At 42.5% G+C, this 15,784-nt stretch overlaps 1 pseudogene; it reads left to right on the top strand.

The window, feature by feature from the left end:
* The first annotated feature begins 1,953 nt into the window (after positions 1 to 1,953).
* LOC147432904 (uncharacterized) lies at positions 1,954 to 2,563 on the top strand (annotated as a pseudogene).
* Positions 2,564 to 15,784: the final 13,221 nt, after the last annotated feature.

Genomic DNA, 15,784 nt, shown 5'->3' with positions numbered 1-15,784 from the left:
CGTTTTGGAGTGAGTTTTTCTTCCGACATCTCTAGGCAACTGGTTACGGCAGGATGGCCAGGTTAGACCACTTTCAGTTTTGTTTCTTTTTTCATGTTTACACATTTCATTTGGAAAATATTGTCGATGGTGTAACGCAAAGTTCTTTGACACCATCGACATCACGGTTATGATGCATCACTACCAATGCAAACGGTGCACTGCACTTACAGCTTCGGCTCTCATGCTTGAGGCTATCATAGTAGCCAAGGGCTTACAATTTTGCATGCAAGGCATGTTGGTCAAGTTGACTCAACTCCACTGCCTCATAAATTACGCTTCCGCTATAACACCAGATACTATGTCAAAGACGAGGGAACTTCTGGAGTCTTTCGACATGCTTTTTGGTTGTTGTCAACACACAACAACACTACAAGGAATCCAAATCTAAGACTTAAGACTTCACTCACAGGAAACAAGCCATTGTTAAGTCATTTTCGTACAGTCACAATCCCCTACACGATAGGTGAGGCAAGATGTGACTTGTGTTACCTCTCGCGATGCGAGCGTTATCCAGTCACATTGTGGCACACTTATTGAATAAGCTGCACGCTACGCATAAGATGCACACAAGCATGGGCGCAGTACATACAAGGCAGTAACTTAAGGAAAGTTCCTCAGCCCAGCATACTCTCTATCTCTCTCTTTAAGGAAAAAATGAAAATCTTCTAAGAAGCTTTTGATACATGTTTTGCTCGTGAGTCAGCTTGAGCCAAGGTGCTCTAACTCACACCTACCACATGGCTAAGATGCTACTCAAATTAGTCTTCATTGGTTCGTCGATTGAACACTATTTTGCATAAGGACTATGAGCCAAACAGGCTAAGAGCCTATTGGACGGATACGCCGCGACGGACGTCAGCATAGCGAGAAATCACCTAACATATAATGTCAACTGAGGACAGAGCTCAACCCGCAGGCGCGTGGAAGCAAGCAAAGGGTGTCAACCTCTACTCGACCGACTAATGACTACTTCCTACAAAGATATCAAATCTACATGCCATCGGTTCTATGAATGCGAGAGTCTCCTATGATGCTACCGCAAGCCAAAAGCCCATTAGACGTTCTCGAAACATTACGAAACTTGAGGGATATCCTATCAACACCAATAGGCCACTCTCCCTAAGGTCCGTGACCAAAAAAACCTACCCAATACCCTCCGTGTAGAAATCGTGTAGGATGTCTGGCCGATTTTTGCAGGTCGACGTTTCTGAAACTAAAGTGCCTAATGTGTAGCTCTACTCGCTCTAATTGCGTGATATGCTGAAATGAAAAAACGGACAACAGTTACTCACCGAAACTCCAAAAGTAGCTCGCGGTAGCTCGCGAGTGAATCTGCCAAAACACAAACGAGCACGCATGATGTAAGCATCAACGCGTAGCTCTCCTCGTGGGCAACACACTGCTGCTCTTCGTTTGCGATTCCGACCACTATAGCTTCTGTAGCACACACACACTCTCTCTCTCTCGCTCTATCAAGACACGGGTCCTGTACCCTAAGGACTAGGCTAGGCAAGGACTACGGCCAAGGGCCGGGCTAGGCAGTGTGGACAGGGGATCCGGCTAGGGCAAGGGGCTAGGAGCCCACCTATAAAGGGAGGTTGGGAGGAGGATCCAGTAGAGCCTAGTTGCCTAGTTTCTTACATTGGTATCAAAGCAAGGTGGAGAGGAAGGGCCAGCAAAGCAGACGGAGATGGTGATTGTGCATGTCAATGCATGGCTTTGCATGCCTTTATGGATGCTCTCTCTCTCTCTCTCTCTCTCTCTCTCTCTCTCTCTCTCTCTCTCTCTCTCTCTCTCTCTCTCATTCTTGTGATCGGAGATCTACACAGAGCTCGGGACCGAACTCCACGTGGGATAGACCGCTTCTATGCACAAAGTCGAGATGTTCAACATGCATGAAATCGGACCTGCATGCTTTCTGCAGCTTCGCCCTGGTCTGAGGGGGGTTTTTCGTCACATGATGGAGGTGGCTGGAGCAGCGCATGGATCGGCATGTTGGAGTTTTTCCCTGGGCAGTTTATAGAGCCGCCATCGCTGAAGGTTATTTCTTTAAGTTTATTTTTTTTACTTTGTTTAGGGGTTGGCCATGGTGTGGGCGCCTAGGGTGCCCATGGGGCACTCCTAGGGCCTTGTCCCACACATGGGGTGCCAAAGGGGTCCCGGAGAAGGCGGGCCACCCAAGGTTGCATGCAACGATTCAAGGATCCATGGCTGCACGCAATGCTCCGTAAGGGCCATTCACGGACTAACTGACCGGTTTGCTACGATGCATGAGTGTCTCGAAGAGAGGCAACGGTGGTTTTTCCAAGGCATGCATGCAGAAGTGCTAGGGAAGCAAGGCTTCCAGTTCACCATGAGGCTATGGAAACACGGTTTCTACCTTCACCATGGATTGCCAAACGAATGCCCGACATCACTAGCGGATGCTGATTCGAGGCTCTTTAGCACTTTGATGGAAGCTATACACCACCATGATACGAAAAGCATGGCATGCGTGCTCATGCATCATGCAGGAGTTTAACAACATAGCAAGTCGATTCATGTGATTCAGCAGGTACGCACTAAATTTTGCGGCATATTTTGTTTGCACAACATTAATGTTTCGGTTGAAGATCAAAATCAAGCATGGCTTGGGTACACAATTCCTTGACCCCACACGCGCGTCAGAGGTTGATTGTTGCTACAAAGGCAATTCAAGTAGAGTCTCTAACATATTCGATTACGGTATTTGGCAAGGCCGACTGATAATTATACTTTTTGATCTCTCCTACATTCAAGAAGCTGCAACGATGACGACATGAATAATATTCGTCGCTGACGTTCAAAGAAAAGGTATGACGATTTGTTGCACTTTTCTTGTTTGATTCATTCTCAGTGTGCAGCTATTCCTTGTATGCTTGAGCACGGCTCACTTGGTCTTCAACATGTTGTTCTGATCATTGAGCAAGGCTCATTATGTGCATACACCACTGTGGTGGTGAGTACACCACTCTAGAGTTAACCCTTGCGACTTTTTATCATGCATGGCATGTATATACTTACAAGGCTTTCATTTTTGTCCTGCTAGCATTTGGAGTATGCTAGGAGCATATTCATTGGGGACCATTTTTACAATTGTATGGTATGACCATTTCATGGAGGTGCATAGGACGATTTCTAGTTACGGTGCGGCAAGTATAGGCAAGGCCTATAGTTTGTCATGAAAATTCTTTCTCGCCTATCTTTCATTGGCGCAGCAGGCAAAAGTGCTCGGCATGGCCAACCATTTATCACAGCCTGCAACACAAATAGGAGTCTCTTTGCTTTCAATAATCAAGTTCCGCAGGTATGCATATAAGTATTTTTCTACTCTTCAATAAAAAGTACAATTGGACAAGGTCCATTGTCTATGCATGATCGACACAATTGACTCTCTTCACGATGACATCTGTCGTCAATAGTATGTGTTGGCAATGAGGCCAGACATAGTTATCTGAAGCATGGCTTCTCCTGAGTACCTTAAGGCAGGGCCAAGGGCCGGTTTTTCAGTATCTCAAGGTGACACGCTTGGCCTATTACTGGATTTGTTGAGGGCAACAAGTTGCTCGGCATGGCCAACTCCTTGTCACTATTTCTACAAGCCGACATAGGATGCTTGCCACAGAATACTGGTTAATTTCACTTGAAATTTCTCGACAAGGTCGATTAGTTTTGTCATGCTATTGGCATCCACATCAGTTGGCTATTAGCACTACCCGATTTAGGTGAAGCAAGGCTTCTCTTTATGCATCTTGCATAGTGACTCACCACGTTTGGCATATGCTATGAGCATACAAACTTGGGAAGGCTTTAGCCAACTGTTTACAGATTATTTCATTTCGTACACGACGGATGTATATGATACAAGAGGGCGTATATCCATAATATGCGACAAGTTTCTCTCGCACGGCAGATTCGGCTATGAGCCATCTTCACGCGAGCTTTGCCTTTGGAATCTCATGACAACTGGTTGCAGCAACAACTACCAGCTTGATCCAAGGTGCTCTAACTCACAGCTAGCACATGGTTAAGATGCTACTCGAATTAGTCGTCATCGGTTCGTTGATTGAACACTATTTTGCATAAGGGCTATGAGCCAAACAGGCTAAGAGCCGATGTCAGGACACGGGCAAGACCCAACTATTGGCATTCTTTGGGTGATTGTTCTCAAGATATACCCAAGGAAGTACACATCGACGTTAATGGACAAGCAAGAGTCTTGTCATTACGGATATTTAGGGTGTCATTTTTGCACTACAGGTTTCTAGTGCGATGCTCAAGTTGAGTTTTTGATACTCTTGCACTTACATCAGTTGATCTATACCATGGAGTCTAGAGACAGCACATAGTTGAGACAGCATGGCTGTTAATAGGAGCTAGACATCTAACTTATGTGGATTTCTTGCTCTCACTATAGCACTATAGCGTATCTATGGATATACTTTTTCAGGTACGACCCGGCGGGTGATTGTTACATCACCCCATAAGCATTAAGGATCACAGTTTGATCTGCATTGAGGATCACAATTTGATCTCTCCCAGTTAGACTTTCAAGGAAAGAATTCTGCAATCTACCACGCGGTAGCGGACAAGTTCAACTTTTCAAGTTGATTTCAATCATTATGTTCACGGTTAACTATGTTGGTTACTGTTGCCTACTAGTTGAGCAGCTTCTACAAAGGGTCTTACCAAAGGGTTTGCCTATGTAGATTTTAAGGGGTTGGATTCCAAGGGCAACACCCATGGTTCCCAGTGCAATGTTGTTTCTCTTTTCAGGTAGGAGACGTGCTTCTCTCCGTTGGAATACGGGTAAGTGAACATTACGTTCAAATCTCCAGGTACGCATCTATTGATTTGGTGTTATTCTATTTTTAGTATGCTTTGCTTGGTTTTTCAAGACGTATAAGTACGCTTGAATGTTACAGAACCATGCCAAGGGCATATTGGCACAAAGTATTTTGGGCCAAGTGTCCAATCTATTTTTCTGCCTTATGCTGTTACGAACCTACTTGTAGGGTTCAATTTGGCACATGTTGTCACATGGGATGCAACATGGTCTAGGAACTCAAGGAGTTCGGTTTAGCCAGTGTGGAGCAAGATAATGAGGGTCCCTCTCTCTTATTGTAGAGTATTTAGTGTTACCTCCACACACAAGTACATCTTGTACTTGACGAATGTTCTTTGTTATACATCCTCACATGAGACATATTCCACATGTGGAGAATATGAGTTTCTGGACTCTCACTGGTGCCATTATTTCAATCATGTATCACGACAAAGTCCTACGGGGTGCTGGTCACATCTGTTTTTTGGACCATTTTTAGCACGACGTATCAAGAGCAATTTCAGTGGGGCCAGACATTGTCAGATACTTAGAATGACTTGTTAAGGTACAAGTACTGCTAAACAACATTACAGATGGTTGTTTATATATATCGCAAGGCTATAAGTTGTTAATGAAAAAGTTTCATTGTCTGTACCTAGAAGTGATCAATGTTTCACCTTCTATGGCCATTCAGACATTTCAGCAAAGCAAGTGAGTTATAAATGGAGTTACCATTTAAAACCAAGTGACTCTTAGTTGTGGTTCCTCCTTTACAGCACTCAAGTGAGTTATATATGGAGTACCATTTAGACCAAAGTGGTTGCAAACAGACAACAATGTTGAAAATCAAGATATTCCTCTTGGTTTCATTGAACCTCCTCACTGCACCAATTATCGGTCATACAGACAACTGGCTCACTTATGGGACGTCAATAAAGAGAACACCAGTATTCTTAAGAAGATGTTACTACTTGTGTTTTCGAGGACGAAAACTCTTCCTTAAGGGGGAAGTAATGTCAGGACACGGGTCCTGTACCCTAAGGACTAGGCTAGGCAAGGACTACGGCCAAGGGCCGGGCTAGGCAATGTGGACAGGGGATCCGGCTAGGGCAAGGGGCTAGGAGCCCACCTATAAAGGGAGGTTGGGAGGAGGATCCAGTAGAGCCTAGTTGCCTAGTTTCTTACACACTCTCTCGCAGTCTCCCAACGACACAGAAGATCAGATTATTAAAAGTCCTTTTACAAATCTTTAGGTTTTGGCTTATATACTAAGCCTTAGAAAACCTAATGTCCGACCAAAATGACCTTATTTGTCCCTAGGCTTCTATAGAGCTTAATTACAACACCGTGAGTTGGCTTTGCTCATCCAACAAGCATCTGTGGCCTAAATACAATTGCCGACTTAAAATATGAAGTTCCCGTAAACATTACAAAAGTGGCCGTAATGGCTCAAAATAATAATAATGGGATATTCGATGATTTCCATGAGCTTGTATCTTCACATTACAGCATCTATCTTCGTCTTCATCAGCATCTTTATTTGGAATCTTTAGAGAATCTTTGAGAAATCTTTATGGAATCTTTGTGGAAGCGTTGTTGAAAGGTTGACCTGTCAACACTCTCCCCCTCCGAAGTCTTGTCGTCCCTGACAAGACCCTATGTCTGCAGTGCCTTGACGAGTACTTCATGTTTTGGTGTTGGTTGAAGCTTTTGTTGTTGCGGTTACTTCTACCAGATGCTTTGTATGTTGTAGAGGTACCTTTTTCTTGTACATGTAGTGTAGTTGAAGCCATAGCTCTCTCCCTTCGATTGGTTGTTGTAGCGTGAATAAGTTTGTTGTTGCAGCAAGTCTTTATCTTGGCAGCTCTGTATTGTTTGTTCTTTGGGTGTCATCCTGCATGTGTACCTGTAAACTTGAAGCCTTTTTGAATTTTTTCTAGGCCGCTCCCCTTTTATTTTCTAGCTTATGAGCATGTAGTTGTTTGGGGATGTCATTGGTCTGCGATTTTGTGTTTTTATAAGAAAAATAAAATAGTAAAAATAAAATGTGGCGTATATTACAAAATGAAGGTCTTGGATACCTGGATAGGACTAAAGGGAAAAACCCAGTGGGAAAAAAATGCTTTTAGTCACCATTAAATGTGAGGCTATATGTACTTATGTTTTGATGTAAGCGAGTTTTGTTGAGTTAAAGTACTTATGGCCGTATGGCTACTATTATTGACTGGATATACATTGGATAAGTGTTAGTAGCTTGAAGTGAGAGTCGTTGTTGTTGAGCAAATGCTTATGAAACCTGTTACCACTTCGTCACCATCGTCATTTTGTTGTGTAAGTGCATGGGTGGAACACAAATCGTGTCAAATGCAAATGTCCAATGATGGGACATTATATATGCTTGCATAGATAGATGCATGGGAAACAATATGCGGTGCGAGAGGAGTTTGAATGGGTGCTTCCACGAGTGAACGTAGCTAGAGAAGCAAAAATATATTTGACTTCAAGAGCTGCCGTTACTCACAAGAAGGGCTTTTGTCGACGAGGTTTTTTCCACTCTCCTCACTGTGTTCATGTGCGTGAGTGTTTTCTAGACTACTCTGCCACTCCACCATTTAAAATAGTAGACTTCGACTCTTATGCTCACCTATCCAGCATGAGCGACCCCATTTTACAATATGCTCAACTCTTCCAGCTTGAGCTATAATCTAAATATCTAGACTCATAGACCACAAAAAATATTAAGACATGAAGCTTGGGTCTGACGCTTGCTTATTTAGTGGCTCAGCTGCCCGACTCTTGACTCTTATGCCATGATTTTTATGGCGACTTGACTTACTCTCGTGAGCTTTCGACCGAGAATAGGTTTTGAAATTCAAAACTCCCATCCTCGAAGAGAGGATTTGTAAAGGACCATAGTGGCAATATTGGTTTCTTTTGCCATACCTGGGTGACCTTGGTTGTCAAAATTTCTTTTTGTTGTTGTTGGTCCCTTGGTTGAGAATATTGGCTCGCTCCATTCTCTGTAACACTTTGTCCATCATGTCTTGACATTTCTTGAGAGCTAGAGATGATGACCCTCATAATAGCCTTGCTCTGCTAAGCTGTAGTGGGAGGCTATCCATCCCATGTGTTTACCTTTCGTCAATTGGCTAGGCTCATTTACCCATATTGAGTCCTTGACCTTTATTTCTTCAGTTTTAATGTAGACCGTTGAAAACCTTTGGCGGCTGTGATCTCGCAGTGTAGGGTATTTTGGTTGAAAAAAATTCTTTGGAGTCTGCCTTTCATGTGGAAGCATGTGGTCAGTTGATGTAGAAGCATTGTCTTGAACTTTTCTGGGTTGGATTGAAGACTTTGATTGAAGAGGATGCGTGTGTTGGTAGGACATTTGTGTGCTAACTTTAGCTTTTCCTTTGTCAGTAGCCGATAATCTTGGAGCGATCGTAGGCTGGCTTTCTTGAGAGCTAGTCGTGATGACCATTGTTGAAAATCCAGGATCTTCTTCAACTGCCTTTGCCCATTCTTTGACAAAATCAAATGTGTACTCATTTTCGATGAATCCACCACTAGGAATCTATCTTTGATTACCTTTGACCGTAGTTTAAGGATAGCTTCTGCAATCCCTAAACTTGTGACAGCTATTCCATGTGATATAGGAACATGTACCTGAATTTTATACAGTTATGGCTTACCTAGAAGTAACCACAGCCCATAAGACATGACATTAGTCGTGGCAGTGCAATCTATCTCTGCTATAAAATTGAATTTCAATTTCTCATGCACATCCAACGAGAATTTAATCTTCTTGTTGGCTGCCAAGTAGCTGATGTCCTCGTTGCTTTCGATACTTTTCTTGGACTTTTGTGCCTTGAAGGCTTTGTCATCCTCTTGTATGTTGAACTTCTTTGTCATTTGACTGGTTGTAGCATGTCCCAAGTGCTTACTATCTTCTGCTGTAGCTGCTTGTTGGTGTTCATTGCTAGTTTCTGAGTGTGACACCTTGATTCTTGATTTCAAAAGCTCTCTGTCACTATTTACTTCTTCTAGCACTTGAAGGTCATTCAATGGTGACTTTTCTTCTTGGAAATGTTTTGAAGCTTGTGTAGCAGGATGTTGAGGTTGACTCTCTTCTTCTGATGCACTGGTCGCCGTGGCCTTTGGTTTCCATCCATGGGTTTTTGTAGAGTCTCTTCTCGAAAATATTCATTCATATCCTATATTGCTTGTCCTTGGTAGTCAATCTTGGACTCAGTCATTTCCTGTTCTTCTGTGCATTCTATGTCTTCAGTTACATCTTCTTTTAGCTTCACATACTCTTTGATTTGTTCAATCACCAATGAAGAGTCCACATTAGAGAATTGATTTGGTAGACTTTCAGCTTCATCCATGGATTCTATTTGCATGTCTTCCACTTGTGATGTGGCACTAAGATTTTTTGTTACCTCTACCACCTCTTCTTGTGTTGGCTCACTATCGTCAGAATCTTGGCTTCTTTTGCTCTCGAACCTTGAACTACGAGCTTCATCTTCATCACCTTGTGGATGCTTTGACTTGTCCTCACTGAGGTTCCTTAAACGATCTTGAATCAGCTGATTCAATTGATCTTTTTTGAAAGCTTGATTCTCTATGATAATGTCGTTGACACCCTTGACTTCAAGAAACTGTGTCTTGAGCCTATCTTTGTGCTCTGCTTCTTTTCTTGTTGTCACTGTCTGGAGATCTTGTTGAGGATTCTTGCTTCCGTTCCCTTGTTGTCACTGTCTGAACTTTGCTTTTGGCTTGTTGCTTCTTCTTTTCCATGTAGAGCTTTGCTGGGCAGTCCTTCACTAATTGACCAATGGCACATTGGTTGCAATATGTTGTTATCTCAACATGTGCACCCTTTGGACGATGCAGCTCTCCATAATACTGCTAATAATGGTTTCCTGTGGTATCTAGATACAGATATGACCTCTTCTTTGCATGCATGAACCTATAGATTACGACTGACTTAGGTGTATCCACTGGCTTCGTCTCTTTATCCTTCATCGTCTTGTCCTTGAGAAGCTGAAAATAGCTTCCATTATTGCTTGCATACAAAATCAAATCACTATCCATGCTTTCTAGCAGTCGTAATGCTAATTCTTCCATCAGTATATGGTCTTTGACGTGGGGCTTCTGCATAGCCTTAGGGCTATGTTTCCGAGTTGATTTTGACGAGTTCTACACCGAAGGTGAAGATTGAACCCAATCTTTGTTTTCCGTTTTCCTTGATGGTGCTTTTGGACGAGGTCCAAGTATGTGACTTACAGGTTGCCCACAATTTCTAAACTCATCCATATTTTTCACATCATCTATTTCATAGTGTCTATCGTATTTGTCGACCACAATGACATCTTGACCTAACCTTTTACATTGGGCACAATGAATTTCCAATGGTCTCTCCTCCGGCTCGGCATCTTCCAATGCTTCTTGAAATTCCACTTGGGCTCCTGAAAAGGACACTGCTTCTTGTAAAACTGGACTTCTTAATCCCACTCTTGAAGATATAGGGTCTCTTTGTTGAGTTTGAACTCCCCCCATCCAAGAGGGTTTCATATCTGATGTTGGCATCTGTTCAATGCCTGATGATATGACTTGTTGTGCTCTGTTAAGTAGCTCTTGAGACTGAGCTAGTTCTTTTTGAAGTTGTGCTATCTTCATAGCGGGTACTTCTTGTGTTGGTGCGGTGGACGAGACTTGTGTTGTGTCTTTCCATGTTGTGTCTTGTGTTGTGCCTTGTCGTGTGTCATGTGGTGTGTCACTCAGTTCTACATTGACAGTTGTCGGTGTCAATTCTTCCAGGTGCGTAGTTAGAGCTAAACCCATGACGAGATGGTATACATTACCACCTTTAGACATGTAGTCTTCTCCTCTTGAGCCAAACGCTTCTGCTACAAAATAATGATTGTTTTCTACAGGAACTTCTTGACTTGTGATAGCCCTGTAGTATCGACCGTCTTCGTCTCCATAGAGGGTACCAATTTTCCGTTTTCCATCTTGTGCTTTGTACAGAAAAATACTTGGAGGATATGCGTAGAGTTCTATAAGCTTATCCTTGTACAACATTTCTATCTCATTGTCGATGTATTTTCCGTGCCTCATGTAAATTGATCCCAGACAGTCTTCCATGAAATCTGGATGTGGGTGTAAGTACATTCTTCGCTGTTTCAACTTCCACATATTGAGATGTCCGAGTTTCCTCTGTAGCGATTCTTGAGTCGAGCTAACCTGTGTTCACTTTAGCACACAATCTCAAAATTCTATTTAGCTAGCAAACTTTTTCACAATGAATGCAAAAATTCTTGATGTGCCTTTGACGGCCACACTTGTTCCTTGAGCTCGGAAGTGACTTTCAAGTTTGCTTTTAGTTGAACTAAACTTAAGCTAGCACAAGAGAATTATGCACAAGTCGCAGTGATTTGCTAGAAAAAATATTGTGTTAAAGTTCTCCAAAACTTGCGACTGTTGTTGCAAAATCAAGAGTCCTTGTGTATGGTCTTACTGCTACCAGATTTGTGTATGGACGCTCAAATTTTACACTAGGCCGTAGTTAACTTTTACACCTTCCCGCGGGTGACCAATGGTTTTCCCAAAAGATAATTTCAATATGTTAACTTAGTAGTCTTCAAAAACCGTGACCATTTTCTCACAATTCTTTCGAACTATCGGTTTTAGACACTCCTGACTTCCGGATGCATTTTGAGGCCTTAAACGATGTTTTTCTCAAAGTTGAACTACATGGTTGCCGCTGGCATACATTTAGTTCAAGTTTTGCTCTAAGCTCTGTAGAGTCACTCTCACACTACGTTTTGATATAAAAACTTTTCCGATCCGATACCGTTTGTGAAAGTTATGGCCAAAATAGTGAAATGCAGTTTAGAATGGTCAAAATGAATCCGAATTCAATTTTGAAAGAAGATTTGGGATCTCTGTGACACTGTGAACACTCTTGTATGGTCAAAACTACATTATATGCTCAAAATTGAACAAAATTTGGTCCAGAGACTCCCCTTGAGTCCAGCAACACAATGGTATGCTCAGAATTTTATTTGGACCTAAAAATGGCCTTGAGACATCCTACGCGTAGAATGTCTTTTTGCTCAGAATGACTTGAAATTTTCACCCCAGCTTCTCCTTGATGTGCTAATCACAGTGGTGTGCTCATAGGTTGGTTTGGAGTCCTAAATCAAGCTGGAGACATCCTACGCGTAGGATGTCTAACTGCTCAGATTTTGTCCAAACTTGATCCCAAGATTCTCCTAGTGCTCAACAACCCAATGGTATGCTTAGATTTGAATTTGGATGCCAATAGGTCAAGATTTGGGCTGCATAAGCTTCTAGTGCACTCCAAGAGTAGGATGTCTGGCAATTCTTGTCTTTGCTTGGTAAATAGGCCAAACAAGGTCCAAATTCACTTTTGAAAAAAGTTCTGGAATCCTTGAGACACTGGGAACCTCCCTATATGGCCAAAGTAGAATTTTGACCACTTTATGACCCTGGAGACATCCTACACGTAGGATGTCTTTTTGCTCTGTTTCAGCTCAAACTTGCACTGTAGCTTCCCCTTGATGTGCTAAACCCACAACTACTTTTACTTTTTTATTCTGACACCTATAGGTTGGTCAAATGATCAAGAATCTGTTCCAAAAGCCTGATGTCTGTTCTGATGAATTTCCAAGTCAAATCAACTCCAAATTGGACCAAATTTGCCTAGGAGGCTTATCTAAGGCTATATGACAGCATGGTATGGTCACAGTACAATTTTGGTTTTAGAATTATGTAGGAGACATCCTATGCGTAGGATGTCTTTTTGCTCAGAATGAACCCGAACTTGGACCAAAGATTCCCCTAGTCTTCAACAACCCACTGGTATACTTAGATTTGAGTTTGGATGTCAAAAGACCCCAAAACTAGCTATCCTTGTCTTTTTCAGTCAAAAATGCTAAAGTCTATTCAATCTTCCTTTCACTGACCCAAATGAGATGAAATTTATCACATGCACTCAATACAACATTTAGAACATGCCTTTGGAGTCATCCTATGGTTTGGTCTCAAAATTAGACCTTGGACACAATTTGGGTAGGATGTCTTGCAATTCTCGTCTTTTGGCTTTAATCTGTCAAAATTTGGTCAAATTTCCACTTTCTAGGTGAAAATAGGGTAGAACCTACCTTCTAAACACACTGGTAACCTCAGATTTTCCAAAAAATGCCCAGATCACCCTGTAGACATCCTATGCGTAGGATGTCTACTGCCGATTTTTTGAGACTGAAGTGTCCCTGATGCTTCCTTATGCTCTCAACAAGTGCAAGTATGCTTCACAATTGCAAAAACATGCAAAAATCACTCAATTTAAGCCTTTTCTGAAATTTTACGTTTTCTGACTCCGCCTTTTGGCTTTTAGTCAACAAAAATAGGGAAAAACACTCCAGTCAATATCCTACTAGGGTAAAACCTACCCTCTAAACCCACTGGTAACCTCAGTTTCCCCAAATTCCCTGCAAAAAGTGCCCTGGAGACATCCTACACGTAGGATGTCTACTGTCTTAAAATGCAAATTTTTTCTGGTAGTAGTACTCTCTATGCTCTGTAGAGCTCTCAGCAATATTCACATAAACTTTTGGACTTCAAATCAGCTTCCAAACACAATTTAGCATCTTTCCTACTTAGCGTTTTCCACTTCTCTGATGAGCCTAATAGCAAATAAGACATGCATAAAGTACTCTAGATCAGCAATCAAGATATCCTACTTACCCTACTCCTACTCATCAATGTGAGATGGTGATTTTGATGTCTTGGTTGCTTCCTAGCCTCACACGGACTCTCAAGTCAACCTAACACCACATCTACCACTCCAACTCCTACTCTCTACGCCACAACCTACTACTACCTAATACTACCTAAGACGGAAGATCCAGACTAGACACACGCTCCCTAGACTCCTCCTAAGACCTAAAGAGTCCACCACCCTCTGATCCTATCTAAAAGAATGAATATACTATGGCAAGCCAGAGGGACCTCTATCCTCAAGGACTAGTCTCGGTCATCTACTTAGGCCCCTCGTCCCGACAGCGGCGCCAATGTTGGACGGATACGCCGCGACGGACGTCAACATAGCGAGAACTCACCTAACATATAATGTCAACTGAGGACGGAGCTCGACCCGCAGGCGCGTGGAAGCAAGCAAAGGGTTTCAACCTCTACTCGACCGACTAATGACTACTTCCTACAGAGATATCAAATCTACATGCCATCGGTTCTGTGAATGCGAGAGTCTCCTGATGCTACCGCAAGCCAAAATCCCATTAGACGTTCTCGAAACGTTACGAAACTTGAGGGATATCCTATCAACACCAATAGGGCACTCTCCCTAAGGTCCGTGACCAAAAAAACCTACCCAATATCCTCCGTGCAGAAAACGTGTAGGATGTCTGGCCGGTTTTTGCAGGTTGACGTTTCCAAAAACTAAAGTGCCTAATGTGTAGCTCTACTCGCTCTGATCGCGTGGATATGCTGAAATGCAAAAACGGACAACAGTTACTCACCGAAACTCCAAAAGTAACTCGCGCGTGAATCTGCCAAAACATAGACGAACGCGTGTGATGTAAGCATCAATGTGTAGCTCTCCTCGTGGGCAACACACTGCTGCTCTCCGTTTGCGATTCCAACTACCGTAGCTCCTGTAGCACACACACACTCTCACTCTCACTCTCTCGCAGTCTCCCAACGACACAGAAGATCAGATTATTAGAAGTCCTTTTACAAAGCTTTAGGTTTTGGCTTATATACTAAGCCTTAGAAAACCTAATGTCCGACCAAAATGACCTTATTTGTCCCTAGGCTTCTATAGAGCTTAATTACAACACCGTGAGCTGGCTTTGCTCATCCAACAAGCATTTGTGGCCTAAATACAATTGCCGACTTAAAATATGAAGTTCCCGTAAACATTACAAAAGTGGCCGTAATGGCTCAAAATAATAATAACGGGATATTCGATGATGTCCATGAGCTTGTATCTTCACATTACAACATCCATCTTCATCTTCATCACTTCATCAGCATCTTTATTTGGAATCTTTAGAGAATCTTTGAGGAATCTTTGTGGAAGCGTTGTTGAAAGGTTGACCTGTCAATGCAGCCGCTGTCAGGCCAAGGGTAAGACCCACCTATTGGTATTCCTTGGATGATTGTTCTCAAGCTCGAACAGCTCTACCCAATGGAGTACACATTGACGTTAATTGACAAGGAAGAGTCTTGTCATTACGAATGTTTAGGGTGTCATTTTTGCACTACATGTTTTCAGTACGACACTCAAGTTGAGTTTTTACTAATCTTCAACTCACAGCAGTTGTTCTCTAGAAGAAAGTATAGATGCAGCAATCAGTTGTGACAGCAGGGCTGTCCGTAAGAGCTCAGCAGTTCACTTTTGTGGATTTCCTGCTCTATCTATAGCACTACGGCGTGTCTATGGACATACTGTTTTGGGGTAAGACCCAGCGGGTGATTATTACATCACCCCATAGGCATTAGGGATCACAAGTTGATCTGCATTGAGGATCACAGATGATCTCTCCCAGTTATACTTTCATGGCAAGAATTCCGCAATTTACCACATGGTTGACTATGTTGTTTCCGTTATCTAGTTGAGCAGATTCTACAAAGAGTCTTACCAAGGGGTTTGACTACGTAGATTCTAATCAAAGGGCTTGGATTGCAAAGGCAACGCGTAGGGTTCCCAGTGCAATGCTGTTTGTTTTCTTTCAGGTAGGGGACATGCTCCTCTCCATTTGAATACAAGTATCTGTACATTAAGTTCAAATCTCCAGGTACGCATCTATTGATTTGGTGTTATTCCATTTTTAGTATGCTTTGCTTGGT

This window comes from Adiantum capillus-veneris, chromosome 20 (genome assembly GCF_014529385.1).
Source record: "Adiantum capillus-veneris isolate H3 chromosome 20, ASM1452938v2, whole genome shotgun sequence".
Classification (NCBI taxonomy): Eukaryota; Viridiplantae; Streptophyta; class Polypodiopsida; order Polypodiales; family Pteridaceae; genus Adiantum; species Adiantum capillus-veneris.
This window is presented reverse-complemented; position numbering and strand designations above follow the sequence as displayed.